Source organism: Pan troglodytes, chromosome 6, assembly GCF_028858775.2.
Source record: "Pan troglodytes isolate AG18354 chromosome 6, NHGRI_mPanTro3-v2.0_pri, whole genome shotgun sequence".
In the NCBI taxonomy this organism is placed as follows: Eukaryota; Metazoa; Chordata; class Mammalia; order Primates; family Hominidae; genus Pan; species Pan troglodytes.
The window spans coordinates 61,943,326-61,953,972 of NC_072404.2; the positions used below are offsets into that span (position 1 = coordinate 61,943,326).

The 10,647-nt window shown below is 46.0% G+C and overlaps 1 pseudogene; it reads left to right on the forward strand.

Annotated features, from left to right (window-relative positions):
- Positions 1–9,764: 9,764 nt before the first annotated feature.
- On the forward strand, positions 9,765–10,347 carry LOC101057658 (interferon-induced transmembrane protein 3-like; annotated as a pseudogene).
- Positions 10,348–10,647: the final 300 nt, after the last annotated feature.

Sequence of the window (10,647 nt, forward strand, 5' to 3'; positions counted from 1 at the left end):
AATATTTCTGTGTGTGTGTCTTTAATTCCTCTAGTGCCACTGGGTTAGGGTCTCCCCGTCTGAGCTGGTCTCGGCAGTTTATCATATAGGAGGAGAGATGAGACAAATTCATCCAAGAAGAATGCCTGGCAGGATGTGACAAGTCTCAAGAGAAATGTTAATGATTTTGGGGGTTCAGGGGTCTCTGGGGACACCTTCACCAACATCTCAGCTCTCCATGCCAGCCTTTTTTTTTTTTCTTCTAGAGACAGGGTCTTGCTCTGTCACCCAGGCTGGAGCGAAGTGGTGCAATCATAGCTCACTGTAACCTGAGCTCAAGCAATCCTCTCACCTCAGCCTCCTGAGTATATGGGATGACAGGTGCACACCACCACACCGGGCTAATTTTTATATTTTTTGTAGAGAAAGGATCTTGCTATGTTGCCCAGGCTGATCTCAAACTCCTGGCTTCAAGCCCTCTTCCTGCCTTGGCCTCTCAAAGTGCTGGGATTACAGGCATGAGCCACTGCACCTGGACCCTTCTTTTTAAAAAAAATTTTAGATTCGGGGGTACATCTGCATGTTTATTACATGGGTATATTGCATAATGGTAAGCATTAGGCTTCTAGTAAACGTATCACTTAAATATTGAACATTGTACCCAATAGGTAGTTTTTCAACCTCTCCCTCCCTGGCCACTTTGGGAATCATCAGTGTCTATTATTTTCCATCTTTCTGTCCATGTATACCAAATGTTCACCTCCCACTTATAAGTGAGAACAGCTTTCTGCTTCTGAGTTAGTTCACTTAGGATAATGGCCTCCAGCTCCATCCATGTTCCTGCAAAGGACATGGTTTCATTCATTTTTTTTGCCAGCCAGACCTTCTTGCATTCTCAATACTCTTCCTAAAAGGAAGCCTCCTTAAAAAAAATCACCCTTCCATGTATAAACTACATGCTCAAAATGACACATCCATGTCTCTCTTATGCTGTTTTCCTGGGCTGTAATGTCCTTCCCCCAAAGGAATGTCCTGAGTCCACAGCAGTGTTACAGACAGGCAGTGGATTCCAGGCTTGAGACCCGGGCTCCCTTCCTCACCAGCTACATGACCTTGGTTAGCTCATTTGACCTTTCCTCACTTCTAAAGTAGGGACTGAAATACCAACCAATGCCAACCTCAAGCACTATAGAAAGGCACTAAATGGGTTCATGCATGTAAAATACTTGTCAACTTTAAAGCTCTGAACAAATGTTACATGTTATTACTACCAATCCTTCAATGCCCAATTCAAATGCTACCACCTTTACAGTCTCCCCCAGCCCTCACCCCATCAATCATCCCTTCTTCTGTGCATAATACTTGCTTCTCTGCTGTATTATTATTGTAAAGTCATTTGCTTATTTATTCATTCATTCTTTTATTTTATAAATAGAAGACACTTGCTTTCTCTTTCCCTGCATTTATAAACTGTCTGGGCAGAGACTGTCTTGTTCTTATTTGTGTCCTCGAGAGCGTGCAGCTCATTATCTTGCACCCTCTAAGGGCTCAGTAATGGCTGTTTTTCAGGGGTGACATATGAGCTGTGCCTTCGAGGTTGGGAGGATTTAGATTAGGTGTGGATGGGTATTCCCGGGAGATAAGGTACAAGTCCTGCTTCCTTCTAGGTGGTAATTCCATCATGGCTGGACATTAGAATCATCTTGGGGAGCTTTAAAAGACATGGGGGTGGTTGACAGGGTGCGGTGGCTCATGCCTGTAATCCCAGCACTTTGGGAGGTCAAAGCGGGTGGATCACGAGTTCAGGAGATCGAGACCATCCTGGCTAACACGGTGAAACCCCGTCTCTACTAAAAATACAAAAAAAAAAAAAAAAAAAAAAAAAAAGCTGGGCGTGGTTGCATGTACCTATAGTCCCAGCTAGTCGGGAGGCTGAGGCAGGAGAATGGCATGAACCCAGGAGATGGAGCTTGCAGTGAGCCGAGATCACACCACTGTACTCCAGCCTGGGCAACAGAGTGAGACTCCCTCTCAAAAAATAAAAATAAAAAAGACATGGGGGCCAGGTGAGGCGGCTCATGCCTGTAATTCCAGTGTTTTTGGAGGCTGAGGCAAGATCACTTAAACCTAGGAGTTTGAGACCAACCTGGATAACATAGCAAGACTCTGTCTCTACAAAAAAACTTCTAAAAATTAGCCAGGTATGGTGGTACACACCTGTAGTCCCAGCTATGCAGGAGGCTAACGTACGAGGATCACTTGAGCCCAGGGGCTGAAGGCTGCAGTGAGCTATGCTTGTACCGCTGCACTCCAGACTAGTTAAGAGAGCCAGACCTTGTCTCAAAGAAAAAAAAAAAAAAAGAGAGACAAGGGGCTGCTTGAGCCCTGACCCCAGAAATTCTACTTTAACTGTCCTGGAATGATACCTAGCATTGAATTGTGGGTTTTTTTTTTTTTTTTTTGTGGTTGTTTGTAAAGACAGGGTCTTGTTATATTGCTCCGGCTAGTCTTGAACACCTGGCCTCAAGCAATCCTCCTGCCTTGGCCTCCCAAAGCACTGGGATTATTAGCAAAAGCCAACATGCCCAGCCCATTGAATTCTTTTTAAACCACCCGTTCCCTCCAGTGATTCTAATGTACACCTGGGTTTGCAGCCACAGCTGAAAGACAATTTTATTAATTGGTGACTGACACTCACACACCTAGCAATTGTCTTTAGTTCACTGGCCCATCATGGGGATGACTCTGGGGATAACAAATCCTACTTAATTTCCTCATGCCTGAATCTTGGGTGGCCGACCTACCCCTTCCCCTCACTCAGCTGTGCCTGGTAAGTGGTCTTTGATAGTCATTTGTGTTTTTGGTGACCTGCAAAGGCCAGGTCAGACATGCCACCAATAGCTTTCTAATTTATTGATCTAACAGTCTATTATTTCATTGAAGGAAGCGGTGGGCGGGCCAGGGAGACATGGCTGTGCCAGGACTGCACATTCTCCTGTTTGTGACCTTTCTAGAACCTCTCCCTCTGCTCCATGGATTGAAAAACAAAAAGGGGCCAGGTGTGGTGGCTCACACCTGAAATCCCAGCACTTTGGGAGGCTGAGGTGGGTGGACCACCTGAGGTCAGGAGTTTGAGACCAGCCTGGCCAACATGGTCAAACCCCGTTTCTACTAAAAATACACAAATTAGCCAGGCGTGGTCGTGGGTGCTTGTAATCCCAGCTACTTGGGAGACTGAGGCAGGAGAATCACTTGAACCCAGGAGGTGGAGGTTGCAGCGAGGGAAGATCTCACCACTTCACTCCAGCCTGGACAAAAGAGCAAAACTCAATTTAAAAAAAAAAAAAGGAAGAGAAAAAAAGGACAGATCCATTCACCAAAAGGACAGATCCATTCATCAAAGAGCTAAAGAAACCTTCAGAGAGTCTCCCCCATTTCTCACTTTTCCATTTCGTCTCACTGTTTCTAGAGCTCTAATCGAATTTTTACACTTCATTTATTTGTTTTTAGTTTGCTCATTCTTGTGTTTTCTTTCCTTCCTCCTCTTGAACAGCTTCCCCTCCAGGTTGAGCACCTGTGATTATGCCTCCCATGGAGACGTGCAGAGCGACATTTAATAACAGGGGCACTTTCCTGACAGCTGTTTTGATAATGGTGGCAAGGAAGGTTCTTCTTTCATGGGTGCACTTGGCAGAGAAAGCCTTGCCTGGTATCACAGTCTGAGATGTTCCGGGATCCACCTGTAATTATACCTTCTCAACCTCACCTATCTACCTCCTTTTCAGAGGAGAACTATACTGAGTGACACTTACCTCCCAAGCAGAGGAGGTGCTGATTTTTCAAGCAGATCAAGGCAGATTTGGGGTTGGGAAATTAGTATTTCATTCTTCATCTGCCCTGCAGGTCACTACCACAGAAAAACTGCTGGCTGGATTTGGAAAGATCATCCCCACAGTGGGTAACAACAATACCACCGCCTTGACCTTGATGGGGGGCTTGTTTCCAGAAGAAATTATGCCTCCATTACAGGCCATTTTAGACCATTAGTGATGTGTTTACATTTCCACAAGAATGTTTACCTTTCCCTGCAGGGAAGGAGGTCAGTTCATTCACGAGTTAGTAACTGTGATCAAAGCTCTCTGCTTTAGCTCAAGGAACCAACCCTTAGGTTTGGGAGTTGAATTTTGACTCACTAATTGGCTCTGCAGGTGCCTTTGTTTTTTATTTCCACTCCCTAAGTGCCCTTGTCAGTCTCTGGCTGGCCTCCCTGGGTGCTAGAGAATTCAAAACAAGAAAAAGAGCAAAACTTTGGGGAGCAGGAAACTGAAGGTTACTCTCAAGATCCTTTTGTCAGCTGGATAAGTCACTTGATTTCTCTGTGCCTCCATTTTGGGATCATGTTGGTACCTACCTACTAGGTTCATGGGAAGGTTGGGTGAGTTAAGGCATAGACACCCTCAGCAAATGCAAGGCAGAGCACCCCTGCTCATTAAAAGGGAGCTTCTGTTATTTCAATGCTCTTTCTTCCATCATTACAAGAGGGGACCAAAGTCCTGTCTGGATGGTCCCCCCTACCCCTGCCTACCTCAGGAGGGAATCCATAAAAAAAAAATACAAAGAAGCATTCTGAAATCTTCAGTACCTGGGAAAATCAATAGTTGGAGGACCCCCTTGATGCTTTTTTTAATTTTAATTTTTTTTTTGAGATGGAGTCTTGCTCCGTCACTCAGGCTGTAGTGCAGTGGCACAATCTCCAGCTCACTGCAACCTCAGCCTCCTGGGTTCAAGTAATTCTCCTGTTTCAGCCTCCTGAGTAGCTGGGATTACAGGTGTGTGCCACCATGCCTGGCTATCTTTTGTATTTTTAGTAGAGACAGGGTTTCGCCATGTTGGCCAGGCTGGTCTTGAACTCCTGACCTCAGGTGATTCACCTGCCTCAGCCTCCCAAAGTGCTTGGATTACAGGTATGAGCCACCGTGCCCACCCCTCTTGATGCTTTTTAATCCCAACTACAGCAAAAATCTTCCTAAGGTTTTTTTTTTTTTTTTTTGAGGCTGGGTCTTGCTCTGTCACTCAGGCTGAAGTGCAGTGGTGTGACCATAGCTCACTGAAGCCTCCAACTCCTGATATCAAGTGATCCTCCTGCTTCAGCCTTCCAAGTAGCTAGGACCACAGGCATGCGCCACTGCACCCACCTAATTATTATTACTTTTTTTTTTTGTAGAGACATGGTTTCACTATATTGGCAGACATGAGGTTTATTCACCATGTTATCTTGGCCGGCTGACACCACCTTGTTAGTTACCTCATTTATGAATGGCGGTGATTATATCTGCCTTATATGGCAGTCATGGGGATTGGGTAAAGTAATCTACATTTGTGGTTTCCAAACATACTCAGGCTGCCAGGAGAGATGAAGAGTTGAAAGGAGCTTGGCAGGAAAAAAGAAGCACCTCCCTTCCCTGGCTGCCACCTGCCACTCCATCACATTACTCCAAATACATCTGGTTTGCATTATTAGTCTTCTTTGCGAGACTTTGTTTACAGAGAATGTTCTATAGCAGAAAAATAGTTTGAAAACTACTAACCAGACTGATGGTCTTTAATGACCTGGGAAGAGCAAAACTAATGTATTATGATCAATTCTTCCATACATTCATCAAATATGAATTGTACCTGGAGCTGTTCTAAGTACTAAAGATTATAGCCATGCAGCTCGGTGCAGTGGCTCATGCCTACAATCTCATCACTTTAGGAGGCCAAGGCAGGAGGATCACTTGAGCCCAGGAGTTTGAGGCTACAGGGAGCTATGACTGCACCACTGCGCTCCAGCCCTAGTGACAAAGCAAGACACTGTCTTCAAAAAATAAAATAAATAGATATAGCAGTGAGCACAATTATGGGGAAGACAGATAGTCAACACACTAATAAATATATAACATGTCAAGTGCTATGAAGAAACATAAAGTGAAGTCAAAGGAATGGATGATTGATGGTGTTACTTAGCAGGGTGATTAGGAAAAAAACTTTGCTGATGAAATGGTATTTGAACACAAGCGAGGGAAAGAGGGGCTGAACCATGCAGACATCTGGTGGAAGAACATTCCAGCAAGCATAGGGAACAGAAGGAGGGCAGAGAGGGAGAAAAGAGAAGATGCATGGGCAAGATCTCATGAGACCTTGCTAGCACGGATTTCTTTCTGAATGCACTTTTTGTTCTTTAATGAGGCCAATGAGATGAGGAACTGCTAGAGGGTTTGGAACAGAGGAAGTACATGATCTCCTTTGCATTTTAGATGGATCATTCTGAATGCTGCAAGGAGACTAGACTCCATGGAGTCAAGAGTGTAAATAGGAAAGTCATTTAGGAGGTGAGGATAGAGAAGTAGAGGAGGAGGTGGTGAGCAGGGCACAGATTCAGGAAGAACTCAGAAATCAGAGCTGTAGCATTTGTTGAAGGGTTGAATATGATCTAAGAGAGAAGAGTCTAGGGTGGCTCTCAAGTTCTGGGTTAGACAACTGGTAGAATGGGGTTGCTGAGATAAGAAGATGGGAGGTGTACATTTGGAGGAATTTTGGTGGGAAAAGAAGAATCAAGAATTCTGTTTTGGTACCTTTAAATGTGAGATGCCTCTTTGACTTAGACAGAGAGATAACCGGACAGTTGGAAATGCAAGCTTGGGGTTAGGGAAGAGACTGAGTTAGAGCTCAACCCATAGGCTTGTCTCAGTCTATTTTGTGTTGCTATAAAGGAGTATCTGAGGCTTGGTAATTCATAAAGAAAAGAGGTTTCTTTGGCTCACTGTTCTACAGACTGTACAAGAAGTATGGCACTGGCTGGGTGTGGTGGCTCACTCTTGTAATCCCAGCACTTTGGGAGGCTGAGGCAGGTGGATCACCTGAGGTCAGGAGTTCAAGACCAGCCTGGCCAACATGGCAAAACCCTGTCTCTACTAAAAAATACCAAAATTAGCCAGGTGTGGTGGTGCACGCCTGTAGTCTAAGCTACTTGGGAGGATCACTTGAACCCACGAGGAGGAAGTTGCAGTGAGCCAAGAGCATGCCACTGTACTCCTGGGTGACAGAGTAAGACTCCATCTCAAAAAAAAAAAAAAAAAAAAAAAAGCATAGCAGCAACATCTGCTTGGCTTCTGGTGAGGCCTTTTGTGCTGTATCAGTATATAACTGAGAAGGTCAAAGGGAAGACAGACCAAACCCAAGGGGGTACTAGCTTTAAAACAACACACTCTCTCAGGAATGAATCATTACCCCCAAGAACCAACCCAGTCTCACAAGAGCAAGAACTCACTACGGCAAGAACAGCACCAAGCCACTCATGAAAGGTCCGCCCCATAAGCCAAACACTTCCCTCTAGGCTTCACCTCCCAATACCACCAACTGTGGAATTAAATTTCAACATGAGATTTGGTGGCGACACGCAATCCATATCCAAACCATAGCAGGACTTACCATGCATGAAGGCTCCTGAGTACAGGGAGCCTGGGGAAGCCTCTAGAAATGGGGACAAATGGAAAAGAGGTCTGCTAACATCACTTATCAAGGACCACTTTTTTTTTTTTTTTTGAGATGGAGTCTCACCCTGACACCTAGGCTGGAGTGCAGTGGCGTGATCTCAGCTCACTCCAACCTCCTCCTCCTGGGTTCAAGTGATTATCATGTCTCAACCACCCCAGTAGCTGGGACTACAGGCACCCGCCACCATGCCTGGCTAATTTTTTGTATTTTTAGTAGAGATGAGGTTTCACCATGTTAGTCAGGATGGTCTCGATCTCCTGACCTCGTGATCCTCTTGCCTTGGCCTCCCAAAGTGCTGGGATTACAAGCGTGAGCCACCGTGCCCAGCTAATTTTTGTAATTTTTGTAGAGACGGGGTCTCGCCGTGTTGCCCAGGCTGGTCTTGATCTCCCGGGCTCAAGAGATCCACCCTCCTTAGCCTCCCAAAGTGTTGGGATTACAGGCATGAGCCACCACACCTGGCCTAGAAAACTTATTCTTGATAGGCAACATCTAACCTCTATGATCCAGGAATGCAAAGCCAAAAGGGAAGAGGCTGAGATGAAAACACAACAAAATAAGAAGGAAACTAAACAAGATAAGAAAAACTTGCTGAGAAATTTAAAATATCATTGGGTAAAGAGAGTGACCACTTCATTAACTATTATATTTCCAAGGCCTAACACATCATCTATAGGGTACCAACCTGTATTCCAAAAATTGCTTAGGCAAAGCACAGAAAGGTCATCACTTCATATCCTAAATATTGGAATATGCTGGGATCTGTGTAAAAATAGTCCTCTATTAGTAGGTTAACATATCTTGATTTTTCTGGTAATCTGATCATCTAATTACAAGCTATTAGGATTGGATGTAGTTGGGGAAAATAGGAACAGCTACAAAACAGAATAAAGTTCATTAGATCAGGGGTCCTCAAGCCCTGGGCCAAGGGCCGGTACCAGTCTGTGACCTGTTAGGAACTGGGTCAAAGAGCAGGAGGTGAGCAGCAGGCCAGTGAGCATGACCGCCTGAGCTCCACCTCCTGTCAGATTAACAATAGCATTAGATTCTCATTGGAGCATTGATATGGGAGGGGGGTAGGGAAGTGCTGGGTAGAGAGAAGTGGGGTCCCTGGCAAGGGCTCCACCCTCAGACCTGTGCCCACAGACCTATGTGAGGACAGGCATTCCTGTTTTAGCACCCAAATGTTGCATTTTCCAAAACCATTCTGGCTCACTACACCCCCCATCCTGTGCCTATAAAAACCCTGAGACCCCAGCAGGCACACACACAAGCAGCTGGACATCAAGAGGAACACACTGGCAGAAAAACGCACTGACAGATGCTGGCAGGCCATTGATGATGGAACGACACGGACACCAAGGGGAAGTCGGCAGAGGTCAGAGGAGAGCCCGGCCACTAAGCAGCCCGACTCTAGGAGAAGAGCACCTTCCCACTCTATCCCCCTTCTGGCTCCCCATCCATCTGCTGAGAGCTACTTCCCACCATTCAATAAAGCCTTGCCCCCATCCTCCAAGCCCACTTATGATCCAATTTTTCAGTACACTAGGGCAAGAACCCGAGATACAGAAAGCTCTCTGTCTTTGCGATAAGGCAGAGAATGTAATTGAGCTAATTAACACAAGCTGCCTGAGGATGGCTAAGCTGAAAGAGCACGTGGTAACAGATGCCCACTGGGGCTTTGGGAGCTGTAAACACTAACCCCTAGACTTGCCCGTCTGCACACTCCCCCTAGGGGTTTGAGCAGCAGGGCACTGAAAAAGTGAGCCACACCCCCATTGCATGCCCTGCGAGGTAGATAAGGAAAAACTTTTCCCATTTCAGCGTGAACCCTATTGTAAACTGTGCACGTGAGGGATCTAGGTTGTGCACTCCTTATGAGAATCTAACTAATGCCTGATGATCTGAGGTGGAACAGTTTCATCCCACTACATCCCCCCACCCCCAACCCCCATCCGTGGAAAAATTGCCTTCCATGAAACCAGCCCCTGGTGCCAAAAATGTTGGGGACCGCTGCATAAAATCCTATAGAGATAATTCTGTCACTGGCCCTTATTAGGGTTATGCCCTGAAAAGCTAATAAGTTAATGGCATTTCTCCAAAATTAGAGAATCATAGCCATTTAAAACCATTGGGGTCAGTACCTCTTTTGGTTTGGACATATACTTACATGCCTTCCTCTTGTTCAAGATAACTCCCTGCACTATCAGTACCTTTCCATCACGTTGGTTAAAGGATATAATCGAACCCGACCACCGCTGGTCTTCGCTGGACACCATGAACCACACTGTCCAAACCTTCTTCTCTCCTGTCAACAGCGGCCAGCCCCTCAACTATGAGATGCTCAAGGAGGAGCATGAGGTGGCTGTGCCAGGGGTGCCCCACAACCCTGCTCCCCCGACGTGATCCACATCTGCAGCGAGACCTCCGTGCCCAACCATGTTGTCTGGTCCCTGTTCAACACCCTCTTCATGAACCCCTGCTGCCTGGGCTTCATAGCATTCACCTACTCCATGAAGTCTAGGGACAGGAAGATGGTTGGCGACCTGACCGGGGCCCAGGCCTATGCCTCCACCGCCAAGTGCCTGAACATCTGGGCCCTGACTTTGGGCATCCTCATGACCATTCTGCTCATCGTCATCCCAGTGTTGATCATCCAAGCCCATTGATAGATCAGGAGGCATCACTGAGGCCAGGAGCTCTGCCCATGACCTGTATCCCATGTACTCCACCTTCCACTCCTTGCCCTGCCCCGGAGCCAAGTCCTGTATCAGCCCTTTATACTCACACACTTTTCTACAATGGCATTCAATAAAGTGTATATGTTTCTGGTGCTGCTGCGAAAAAAAAAAAAAAGGACATAATCATTTAACAATACTTCATCCTGTTCAAAGTGTTCTCACATCCATCATGTCATCAGAGCCTCACAGCAGTCCTGAAAGGAAATAGATCAGGTGTCTGCCTGTGTCCATGCTGGAGAAGTCAGTGCAGAAAGAAAGAAAAAGATGACTGTGGCTTCCCAAGGCAGCAGGGGAAAGGATGGTAGATTCGTGCCTCTCATCATAAACCTTTGCTCCCTTTTGAGCCACTATGAAACTTCAGAACACAGTGCCCAAATCTAACACCTGAGTC